General features: G+C 42.5%; 1 protein-coding gene across 9 annotated transcripts in view; it reads right to left on the minus strand.

Annotated features, from left to right (window-relative positions):
• Positions 1–13,379, minus strand: part of LOC133252737 (transducin-like enhancer protein 1) — a 92,983-nt gene that overhangs the window by 9,310 nt on the left and 70,294 nt on the right. The window lies entirely within an intron of this gene.

Genomic DNA, 13,379 nt, shown 5'->3' on the forward strand with positions numbered 1-13,379 from the left:
ACAGTATACTTCTATGAAAAAGACAAAGAAAAGATTCTTGCTCTGCTTTCCTTTTGAAAGCAATAGAAGTTGAAGTGTTTATTGACGGAACAAATGAAATAAATAATAGCCAAAGTCTAGGGTTTAAAAAAATATATATATTGAATAAGATTTTAAAATTTTATAAAGATTTTTAAATTGTGCTTTATTTCATAAAATAAATTCCTTCAAAAGAACACTAAATGTACTTCCAAATTACCATAAAATTCCTCCTTCTATGTACCTAGTATAATTGTATGATTTCTTAGTACAATTTAAAATGATTATTTTTGATGCTTAAGATGAAGCCCTTACGAGCTCATAATAATTACACATGGTACAGTATATTTCAAAATCAACAAACAAAAACAGCTTTCTAAATGTACCAGTTTAATGTTTGGACTTAAAACCCTTCTGCATAATTGACATAAAATAATAAAAGAGAATGTCTTAAGTTAAATAAAGACTTCAAGTTTCCTCCTCAACTACCTCCCTGTCTACTTTGGCCACAAAACACAGTTTTATCAAAGGTAGCAAAGCTCCCAGTAAAAGATGACTCCTCTCAGCTTTGCTCTGGCCAGGTATGCCCACGTTCTGTCTGATGAGATGTAGGCAGAAGCTGCTGGGTAGCACTTAGTTCATAACCTAAAAGAAAGGGAATCTGGGGGATATGGAAACTGTCTGTACTTTCCATACAATTTTGCTGTTAGCCTAAAATTGCTCTAAAAAATAAGTTTATTAATTAAAAAAAAAAGAAAGAAAAAGAATTTAAAAAGAGGGAAGGGAGTGTGCCTTCTCTCTTCTTTCCCTCTTTTCTGCTAACTGAACTATAAGCATGATGACTGGAGCTTCCGTAGCCTTTTTGGGTCACAACATGACTTTGAAGATGGAAATCAGTTGCTGAGGGGCACAAAACAAAATGATAGGGTGCACAAACCCTGATGACACTATGGGGCTGCGACACCTGCCCTGGGCTGACAGCCAGTATCTTTTATGGGAGAGGGAAATGAACTTCTATGTTTTTTTGGCTATTATTTTCTTCCCTGTTAAAAACAGACAAATACCTGTATTTAGTTAATACCTAATCCCAATGTTGGCACCCCACTCCAGTACTCTTGCCTGGAGAATCCCATGGACAGAGGAGCCTGGAAGGCTGCAGTCCGTGGGGTCCCTGAGGGTTGGACACGACCGAGCGACTTCACTTTCACTTTCACTAATCCCAATGTACACTTGTTTCTAAACCAAAATCTTAAAGCATATTTTTTCTTTAACAATCTAATCTCTTAAACTCCAAGTACTAATATATTACAGATACTATAAAATCTCTACAAAGTAAAGACCCTGTAGGGGATGGAAGAAATAGGAGTGATAATATTTCCCACCCACATCTGAACTAGGCACTTTGAAGCCCACTGCTTTCACTTTCTTCTTATTCAGAGCATCACTTGGTAATCTAGAAGTGCAACATTAAACCTCTATAAGTCCGAACACATAAACAACAAACGAAGTATGTAGGGTTTTCTCCTTCCCATAACGCTCTGGGGTAAGTCTGGGCTCCTTCTGGAACTTATCATTGGCACCTTGAAGTCCCTTAACAGATTCTAAAGACCATGGGTATTAAATATAGAACTTAAATTTTCATTTCAATGCTAACTCAAAGTTTGAAAAATAACTAAGCATGAACAAAACTGAAAACTGATACAAGATATCAGGTTTCTACCTGCTTGCACATAAAACCCATATAACTTCCTTGAAAGTTATGAAAGCTTGAAAATAAAATATCTGTCCTTATTTTTCTTCTATAGAAACAAAGTATCAAATATATGAAAAGATTTCTCCTTAGACTCTAAGAATCTTAGAGTACAAAAAGGCAAAAGGAATCTTAGATATGTTATCTCCTGGCAAACTGGTTCCAATAACTAATATTAAATGGCTATTTGGCCCAAATCCTTAACATTACCCTTAATTTGAATGACAGAATACACATGATGGGAACTGCACAGAATGTCATAGGAAATAAATATGCAAATAAAACAATTATAGATCAAGGCACTTATGTCACTAGACCACTAAATCTGTATTTTTTAATTGAAATCTAATATAGCATTATGTAAGTTACAGGCATATAACATGAGTCACAACTTTTAAAGGTTATAGTTCATTTATAGTTATTGTAAAATATTGGCTATATTCTGTGTTGTACAAAATGTCCTCGTAGCTTATTTTACACATAATAGTTGTGCCTCCCTATCCCATTTGTCCCTCCTCGCTTTCCTCTCCCCACTGATAACCACTAGTTTGTCCCTACATCAGTTAGTCTGTTTCTTTTTTATTATTAAATCTTCTATTTTTTAGCCCACAGTATCCTTTGGTGTTGTTAGTCCTTATCAGGTCCACATGATGTTTCAATACATGCACGTTAGAATTAGTTGAACCTATGCCATTTATTCTGGAGAAGGCAATGGCACCCCACTCCAGTACTCTTGCCTGGAAAATCCCATGGACGGAGGAGCCTGGTAGACTGCAGTCCATGGGGTCACTAAGAGTCGGACACGACTGAGTGACTTCACTTTCACTTTTCACTTTCATGCATTGGAGAAGGAAATGGCAACCCACTCCAGTGTTCTTACCTGGAGAATCCCAGGGACAGGGGAGCCTGGTGGGCTGCTGTCTATGGCGTCGCACAGAGTCGGACACGACTGAAGCGACTTAGCAGCAGCATGTCATTTATTACAGGGTATTTGGGGTTGGAATCAAAAAGCATTGTATTACTGCCCTTGAAGATAAGACCACAAGAGCTGGGGTTGAAGTCTATCTACATTCCAACTTATGTGACCCAAATACCAGGCACCACAATCTAGGTCTGAAGATGACACATGAACGGTGGTCAACATGGGGAGAAAACTTGCTTCTTAGAGCTTTCTGTAATTTCTAAAGAGTTACGGCAGATGTGAGGGTTAGCTTTTCTTTTTGCCATAAATCAAGGTGGGCACTTCCAGGTAGGCAGTTTCTATCAGGTGCCATTTTAGCAATTCTGGATTTTTCAGTTCAGTTCAGCTCAGTTCAGTTGCTCAGTCGTGTCTAACTCTTTGCAACCCCATGAATTGCAGCACACCAGGCCTCCCTGTCCATCACCAACTCCCGGGGTTCACTCAGACTCACATCTATCAAGTCGGTGATGCCATCCAGCCATCTCATCCTCTGTCGTCCCCTTCTCCTCCTGCTCCCAATCCCTCCCAGCATCAGAATCTTTTCCAATGAGTCAACTCTTCGCATCAGATGGCCAAAGTACTGGAGTTTCAGCTTTAGCATCATTCCTTCCAAACAACACCCAGGGCTGATCTCCTTTAGAATGGACTGGTTGGATCTCCTTGCAGTCCAAGGGACTCTCAAGAGTCTTCTCCAATACCACAGTTCAAAGGCATCAATTCTTCAGCGCTCAGCTTTCTTCACAGTCCAACTCTCACATCCATACATGACCACTGGAAAAACCATAGCCTTGACTAGATGGACCTTTGTTGGCAAAGTAACGTCTCTGCTTTTGAATATGCTATCTAGGTTGGTCATAACTTTCCTTCCAAGGAGTAAGCATCTTTTAATTTCATGGTTGCAGTCACCATCTGTAGTGATTTTGGAGCCCAGAAAAAAAAAGTCTGACACTGTTTCCCCATCTATTTCCCATGAAGTAATGGAACCAGATGCCATGATCTTAGTTTTCTGAATGTTGAGCTTTAAGCCAACTTTTTCACTCGCCTTTTTCACTTTCATCAAGAGGCTTTTTAGTTCCTCTTCAGTTTCTGTCATAAGGGTGGTGCCAATCTGCATATCTGAGGTTATTGATATTTCTCCCAGTAATCTGGATTTTTAGGGGAAGGAAATTTTATCTGCTTCCCCTGGAACTCGGCTTATTATAGAGTTAAATGTTCCAGATTAAAACAGATGCACAAAGTACAGACGGAGAGCTGTATGCTTATCTTTGGAAGATACCCACCTCTCTCCCAGGTGTCCTCTTCTTTAAACCACACAGGAGGTCTGTGATCATCATACTTAGGCAGTTTTAAAACTGATTCACAGTGCAGTGAACTGCTGCCAGAAGCTGTGAACATTCGTCCATCCCAGGGGAAACCCATACGGATGTTAATACATCAGTCACAGGGGGCCTCAGAGGAAGCTGGCGCTGCCCGCTGTGCTGGAGAGCCTAATCAAATGAACAGACCCCAACGAGGCACAGAGCAGGTGTGGCTCACAGAGGGAAAGATGGAAAGGAAAAACCAGGGAAGCAAATGAAACAGCTTGGAATCTGTTATTCACCTCCAGGAAGAACATGAGTGTCTTTGAGAAAGCCCACTTCAATGGCACATCCTAACAATGTTGACAAGGTCCCAGAAGTAAACTTTGCCTTTTACTGACTGAGAAACTAGGAAAAGTAAGATCAATTAGGAGTGGGTATTTATAAATAGATAGTGTACATTTATAAATACTTCTCATGCCTGAATTTAGAAAGAGACCAGCCACAAAAGAATGCATATGGCATGACCGCATTTATAGAAGTTCACACACAGGCAGGATTTACCTCTGGTATTAGAAGTTGGGGTGGTGGCTCCCCTTGAGACTGGAAGAGGCATAGATAAGGTTTCTTGGATGCTCTTTGTGCAAGTCACTGGGCTATACACACGTGATTTGTGTACTTTCCTATACATGTGCCTCTATTTTTAATGCTTGGATTCATGGGAGGGAGGCTCAAGAGGGAGGGGACCTGTGGCAGAAACCAACACAATATTGTAATTATCCTCCAATTAAAAATAAAATTAAAAAAAAAAACTTGGATTTGTTTATTCAAGAAAAAGAGGAGGGGCTTTCCTGGTGGCTCAGTGGCAAAGAATCCACCTGCTGATGCAGGGGACACAGGAAGAGCCTATGTGCCGCAGCACAACCAAGCCCGTGAGCCTGAACTACCTGAGCATGAGCACCTAGAGGCTGTGCTCAGTGACAAGAAAAACCACTGCAATGAGAAGCCTGAACACGGAAACTAGACAGCAGCCCCCACTCGCCACAACTGAAGAAGGCCCACACACACCAACGAAGATCCAGCACAGCCAAAAACGAAGAAAGAAATCTTTAAAAAGAAAGAAAGAGGGAAGAGGAGGACTCCTGACCACTGTAGGCTGGGTCCACAGCCAGGTTGAGAGCCCAGACCCTGGATTTAAAGGGACATGAGCTTCAGGGGCCCCAGTTCACAGCCTCACAGACTATGGTCTTCCTAAGGGGCTTAACTACCTGCAGCCTATTACGTATCTGTTTCCTGATCGACAAGATAGAAATAATAATGAAACATAAGGGCCTCAGGGATGGTAGTAAGGAAAAAAAGGGCCAGCAGCTGCAAAAGTGCAAAACACTTAACACTGTGCTTGACACCTGCAGGGGCCTTCAGGAAATGACAGCGTAGATACTAAATACCCATGACTTAAAAAGAGGAAAGTGAGGCGATGTTGAATCCAGGGCTCTTATCTTGACCAGAGGACAAGTGTGACAGCCAGGAATGCGGAAAGGGAGGAAGGCGTGGGGTGGGAGCCAGGAAAGCTTGTGGTGATGGCGAGGCCAGGAAAACCAGGATACCCATAAATCCTAAAAGGCTATGTGGGGAGACAGCACAGGCAAAGACGAGTGGAGGATGTTTGGAGAAAGCACTGTGGCCAACTGCGGGGTGGAAATGAGGAGCCTTGGGTGGTGGGGCCCGGTTAGGGGCCATCTACCCACACCCCAGAGCCTCAGAGCTGAGTCCCCAGACCCGGCTGTCTGAATCAAGCACTTGCAGATCAGGATCTAATTCTGAAATCTGGTGGCAGAACTGAACAGAAAAAGGCCCACTGGACATCACAGATTTAAAACCTGAATGAAACTGAACTCTTTTGGAACCAGGGACTCTTTACTCCTGGGGCACACAGCAGAGATGGAGGCACCCTGAGTCCCTGCAGGTGCTGCAAACTGGGAAATGGCAGCGTGTTTCCGGGAAGCAGGTGGTTTCCCTAGCAGACTGGCCCCTGTTCATAAAACTACACTGTGTTCCGTGGTCAGTGCTAGAGTTGTGGGCTTGCTGGAAGTAGGCAGGGTCCAGCACACAGTAATGAAGAACCAGGGACCCTGGCGATGAAGGCTGTGGCCAAGACCCTGCTGCCTGTGGACTTGGCCCTCCTGAGCGAGAATTTCTTGCTGTATTAACAGGTATCAAAAAAAAATCTGATCAGATCAAAACCTTCACTCACTTTTTATGGCTCACCAAGCCTTCACAATTGAGTGCCTATGAGCTTCAGTTCATATGACCATCTTGTAGCCTAAATTCCTAGCCGTGTGGCACAACAGGCCATTCCCCTAAAATATCGCACACTGTCACATCCCCACATAGTGCACAAACTGTTCCCTCCTGCTTGGAATAGCACTGCCTCCCCTTCAGTGCACGTCTCCTCCCCACTCTCGCGGCTTGCCTCGACTCCCCAGGTGCCATGAGTCCCTTCCCAGTGCCCTGATTCAATATAAATCGGTATCATGCTGGGGACGACTGCCCACAGTTATATCTGTCTCATTCCCGAGTCCTCTGGGGACAGGCGGGATGACTGCACCAGCGAGCATACAGCTGGTGCTCAGTAGAAGAATCCGAATGTCTCAACTCATTAATTGCTACCTAATCACTTACGAATCGAGGCATGAAAGACTGCTCCAGTAAGGAAAGTGAGCTACAGAAAGGTGGGGAGTCCACTTGGGCTCTGCCAGCCAACTTTCCCATAAAACTTATACTAAATGTGCCTAGGAGGTGGTTTCTCAAAGGGGAGAGGTAGTCCCAGAGATACAGAGCTGATGAAGAGCAGAACAAGAGGCAATGAGAACAACAGTAACTGTGAAATCCACAGGCCACCCCATCAGCAGAACCTGGCGGATGAGAGACCCCTCAGACATCAGCTGTGGCGGAAGTTGCCGTGGGTCACGTGTGACAAGCTGGTTCCTGAGTCTGGGTACTGAAGAGCATACGGTGAAGCTTAGGAAGTGAGGGGACCCAGGCCAGAGTTTCAGTTTAGTCACTAGTGAGATGTGGAGACCATATAGAAGTTATCTGGGTTGCATTTCCCTATTTTTACAGCGTGCTGTGACAAAACATACCCTGTAAATGTGACTGCTGAGGTGTGGGGGGAATGATGTCATGTGGGAAAGTACTTGCAGGAAAGTAGGAAGCATTATATAGATTCAACCTTTGGCTCCCATGTCACAGGAGACAGCTCGCCATCCCTTCTTATTTACAGAGGAGGGAAAGCAGGACAAGAGAGCATGCATAACAGGTTCAACTCAGCTCATACAAAGGAGGGGCCAGCCAATCACAGAAGTGGGGCTCTAACCTCTACTTCACTTCCAAGTCACCACCTTTGACACTCTCGCCTCAAGAGGGATTGTGGGGCCCACCAGGATGGAGACACCTTCCTTACACAAAAAGAGAACACCAGGCATCATCCACGTGCTTCATGAAGGAGCCCTGAGGGCTGAGGGCTGTGGCATCTAGCTCATTCTAAGACAGATGAGAACAATGTTAAGTTATGATCTTGGATGATGCTCCCAGCCACAAGAACTAGTAGAGTGAAGGTTGTGGCTGGGGCTGTTGGGATGTGGACTCATAAGAAAATCAGAGCCATATTATTCTAAGATTCAGAGGGGGGGAAGTCCTCAGGTATATAATTCATCTACTAATGATAAAAATCTTTCTTTGCCAATCTAACAAGCTCTACCTTTAATTTTTTTTTTAGGGTCTGCATGCCTAGCTTATAACATCTGTTAAATCCTTTACTTCTTTCACAGGATTTTCTCAGTTTGGCCTCTGAGCATCCTCCCAAACAGTAAACATGCAGATCAAGGTACAGTCCTCACCCCACTTGAAGATAGCATTTCTACATCAATGGAAGGCTTTAGTAACAAAATACAAATAGAGGACATTAAACTATTAAGATGGGAGACTTTTCCCCTTATTTAGTTGAATACACAGCTATCCTCATATTTTAAAAAGGGGAATGCAGAACTTCTTAAAATAGATATAAAAAAAATTACTAGACAAAGTAATGAAGAAGAGATGGTCTAGCTGATACACCAGAAGTTCTCTGATCAAAGTCTGCATTTATGATTCTAAGGCCCTACTTTCTCCATCAATTAAATTTTTCCAAACTGTAAATGTGCTGGGGCAGCAACAGGGCTCCTATGCAGGACAAGATACAAACCAAGAGACACGTGGACAAAAAGTAAGACAAAGACAAGTTTAAAATAACAGCCACTTCAAAGCTCCATTTAAAAGTCCTAGCAAAGGAACCAATCACTGCAGGTAAATAGCAGCATTCACTTAAGAGATAAGACAAGCTATGTCTAGTAAGCTGAAAGCCATTTCTGAAGAGGTAAAAAGGGAGAGAAAAGGAAGGGACGATTGTCCAGCAGCTAAACATAACTCAGATCAAAAGGAAAGGACTTACACTTCAATATAAACCTAAGAAATTAGGGACACAGTCCTAGACCATTCAAAGGTAGAAAAAGAGAAGTTAAACTCAAACACACATGGTGACAATATAGCACAAAATAAGCATGTTCCTTTATGCACTTAATAGACAAAAAAAAAAAAAAACCAAATATCATAATAAGTAAAAAAGGGCAGGGGCTGAATTGATTTCCAAATCCACTAAATAAACCAAGTGTGGAATCTAGACATGGTCAGCACAGGGATCAGAAGCAAGATCAGGAATGGACAGGAGGGAGAGGGGACTGGCCACAAAAACGTTTTCTCAGCTAGAAGCTGGATGGCCTTTTTCAATGCTGCAAAACATATTTTCTTAAGAGGCAATTTTACCCCAAATGTAGTTTAGATTTTCTCTTCCCATTAGGCAACTCCAAAAAGGTAGTTTAGAAGGTTTATTTAAACACTAAACAAGTGGGTGGAAGATTTCTCAATTACACGTCTAGCATTAAAACACAGGGTGAGGGAACTTGGAACTTAGCTGGAATCTTGAGTCAAACTATTATTAGTGTGAGTTACAACTGACCTCTAGATGTTACTGTATGAGGCAAGTAGACCTTGGCCCCAAGTATTTGTGGGGAGGAAAGCGGTGCCCTTAGGCCAGGAAAAAAACATCTTGAGAGGAGGGAGGCACAAAGTATAACAAAGATGTCAATCTGTCTAAACTTCTTCTAGGTTTCTTTTTTTATCAGTGAGCTCCACAGAGTTCAGGGAATAAATTTCCTAAAACTCAAAGTAAGTTCAAATTAAGTCGACAAAACGCAACAATTAAATTTCCTAAAACTCAAAGTAAGTTCAAATTAAGTCGACAAAACGCAACAATTAAATTTGGAAACACAGTGAGAGCAACCGCTTATAAATCAGCATTGCATGTCTCTAAAATGCAAACTGCATTCTCCCTTGGAAAAGGATGAATCATACGGCCTTACACAATCCTGGGCTCATCCCCCACCTTGTCAACGCGGCAAGTATTTGTTTACTGGCTATCAAGGCTCAAGGGGACAAGAGGACTTCAGAAGCTTTAATTGTAGTGGGGAAGAAGCAAATAGAGACAGGACTTGTACACATGGTTATAATTCAAGGCCAAAGTGTGGAAAGTGTCACAAGACTTACAAGGGGCTGGTGGAGAGAGATCATATGTGGGACAGGCATCAGCAAAGGCTTCTGGGAGGTGGCAGCAGCCTGAAGTGGTCTTTAAATTAAAGAAAATATTTCTGCAGGAACAGGTAGAGACAAGTTAGAGAGGAAGTTGCTCCAAGTAGGAGGAGAGCCATTCACGGAATACAAGGTTATCCCATTCAGCCAGAGCATGAGATGCAATGCATATGGGACATGAGGCTGGAAAAACAAGCTGAGGTGACTCTATCAGAGGGATTACATCAGGAGATTATATGCACCTTTTGCAGATTTCTGAGCAAGAAACAGATAAGATCAGATAAATATTTCATTACAGAAAACTCTTGCCACAATCTTGGTGAGGATTTTAAAAAATAATAAGACTGGGTAAAATGGAAAGCATCAAACCTAAAGTCTGAGTACAGATGTAAGAAATGGGATGATGCCTTCAACAAAAAGAAGTCAAGAGAAGTCAGAAGTGGGAGAGAGAGAAAAATGTCCAGGTTGGTTGGGAAAGCTACTGAGATCTTAGATCACGCTGACACCAGAACAAGTACAGAATAGTGGCAATGTCATGCTCTTTGATAAGAAACAATGAAAGGCCACAGGGCCTTTGCATATGCTGGTTTCTCTACCTAGAGGCTTCTGCCCTTCCCCTTCAAACTCTTCAAGAATTTTCCCTTAACCCTCCAAATGGGATCAGGCTTTCAGAGTTTCAGAAAACAATACTCCTCTATCACAGTTCTTGTTATTGTTGTTCAGTTGCTAAGTCATGTCTGACTCTTCGAGACCCCATGGACTATTGACTATAGCACAACAGGCTCCTCAGTCCTTCACTATCTCCCTGAGTTTGCTCAGATTCATGTCCAATGAGTTGGTGATGCTATCTAATCTTATCCTCTGCCACCCCCTTTTCCTTTTGCATTCCATCTTTCCCAGCATTAGAGTCTTTTCCAATGAGTCAGCCCTTAGCACCAGGTGGCCAAAGTACTGGAGCTTCAGCTTCAGCATCAGTCCTTCCAATGAATATTCAGGGTTGATTTCCTTAGGATAGACTGGTTTGATCTCCTTGCAGTCCAAATGACTCTCAAGAGTCCTCTTCAGCACCACAATCCAAAAGTATCAATTCTTTGGCACTCAGCTTTCTTTATGGTCCAACTCTCACATTCATACATGACTACTGGAAAAACTATAGTTTTGACTATATGGACCTTTGTTGGCAAAGTGATGTCCCTGCTTTTTCAAATGCACTCTAGGTTTGTCATAGCTTTCCTTCCAAGGAGCAAGCATCTTTTAATTTCATGGCTGCGGTCACCATCCACAGTGATTTTGGAGCCCAAGAAAATAAAATCTGTAACTGTTTCCACTTTTTTCCCCTTCTATTTGTCATGAAGTAACGGGACTGGCTGCCCTGATCTTAGTTTTTTGAATGTTGAGTTTCAAGCCTCTTTTAACTTCAGCAAGAGGCAATTTAGTTCCTCTTCGCTTTCTGCCACTAGAGTGGTATCATCTGCATATCTGAGGTTGTTGATATTTCTCCCGGCAATCTTGATCCCAGCTTGTGATTCATCCTGCCCAACATTTCGCATGATGTACTCTGCATAGAAGTTAAATAAGCACGATGACAATATACAGCCTTGTTGTACTCCTTTCCCAATTTTGAACCAGCCAGTTCTTCCATGTAACTTTCTAACTGTTGCTATTTGACCTGCATACAGGTTTCTCAAGAGATAGGTAAAGCAGTCTGGTACTCCCATCCCTTTAAGAATTTTCCAGTTTGTTGTGATCCACACAGTCAAAGGATTTAGTGTACTCAATGAAGCAGAAGTAGATATTTTTCTGGAATTCCCTTGCTTTTTCTATGACCCAGTGAATACTGGCAATTTGATCTATGGTTCCTCTGACTTTTTTAAACTCAGCTACTAGAAATGGAAGTTCTTGATTCAAGTACTGCTGAAGCCTAGCTTGAAGGATTTTGAGTATAACCTTGGTAGCATGAAATGAGCATAATTGTATGGTAGTCTGAATATTCTTTGGCACTGTCTTTCTTTGGGACTGGAATGAAAACTGACCTTTTCCAGTCCTGTGGTCACGGTTGAGTTTTCCAAATTTGCTGAGCAAATATTGAGTGCCGCACTTTTGCAGCATCATCTTTTAGGATTTTAAATAGCTCAGATGGAATTCCATCACTTTCACTAGCTTTGTTCATAGTAATGCTTCTTAAGGCCCACTTGACTTCACACTCCAGGGTATCTGGCTCTAGGTAAGTGACCACACCATTGTGGCTATTCAGGTCATTAAGACCTTTTTTGTGTAGTTTTTTATCTGTGTATTCTTCCTACTTCTTCATAATCTCTTCTGCTTCTGTTCGATTCTTGCCATTCCTGTCCTTTACTGTGCCCATCTTTGCATGAAATGTTCCCTTTATATTTCCAATTTTCTTGAAGAGATCTCTAGCCTTTCCCATTCTATTGTTTTCCTCTATTTCTTTGCACTGTTCATTTAAGAAGCCTTTCTTATCTCTCCCTGCTACTCTCTGGAACTCTGCATTCAGTTGGTATATCTTTCCCTGTCTCCCTTGCCTTTCACATCTCTTCTTTTCTCAGCTATTTGTAAAGCCTCCTCAGACAACCACTTTGCCTTCTTGCATTTCTTTTTCTTTCAGATGATTTTGGTCACTGATTTCTGTACAATGTCATGAACCTCTGTCCATAGTTCTTTAGGCACTCCATCTACCAGATCTAATCCCTTGAAACTATTTGTCATCTCCACTGTATAATCATAAGGGATTTGACTTAGGTCATACCTGACTGGTATGGTATGGTCACAGCTACCTCAATTTAATTACACATTTATTTTTGTGATTACTTGATTAAAACCATCTCCCCATCATCAGGCTGTGAGCTCCTAATAGGGTCCTCTAGCCTATTCAGCAAATTTGGATGACATCTGTAGAAGACAGGAAAGGAAGTGGAGTGACTGACAGATGGCCTAGGAACCTGAAATCATATCCCATAAATCAAGGCTGAAGCTACAGACACACTCAGCTGGAAGACACACGTGGTGGAGAGATGGTGGTCTCCAAAGATCTCAAGAGCTGTCTGTCTTGAGAAGGCTGGATTAGTGGAGCACTGTGTGGTCCCAGGGAGTGGATAAGAACAGGATTGACAGGTAAAAGCTCCAGGGAGACAGAGTTCAACTCAAGGGCTCAAAGAGTTTTCAAAGGGCCAGGGAAAATGAGCTGATATCACTAGAGAATCAGTCAGAGATGCTCAGATACTTGGTGAGGCCATTATAGGAAACTTGAACCACAGATGAGCATTCACACTAGAGGCACTTCTAAGGTCCCTCCAACCCTAAATGAACTCTCCCGGCTGTACCACACTTCTCAGACACTCATCCACCTGCCCGTGAATTGTCAAGCTGCTTCTCTGTGCTGGGAGCCTGCTGTCCCCTATACCTGCAACAGCCCACCCTCCAAGCCCCCTCTGCCCAGCTCTGCCCTATCCTCTTGCGTGAACTTCAGCTTTCTGCATATCTACCCTACCCCAAGGAAGCCGTTACCAACTCTGTCACTCTTTACCTGTCTGTCTATCACCATTGTTCTGCCTTCACAGCACTCAGCACTTGTCACAAACGTAACTCAAGTATTTACTGTTTCTTTAAGGTCCACCCAACATCAGTAGCCACCCCCAGAGATGGGATGACC

The sequence above is a fragment of the Bos javanicus genome, chromosome 8 (genome assembly GCF_032452875.1).
Source record: "Bos javanicus breed banteng chromosome 8, ARS-OSU_banteng_1.0, whole genome shotgun sequence".
Classification (NCBI taxonomy): Eukaryota; Metazoa; Chordata; class Mammalia; order Artiodactyla; family Bovidae; genus Bos; species Bos javanicus.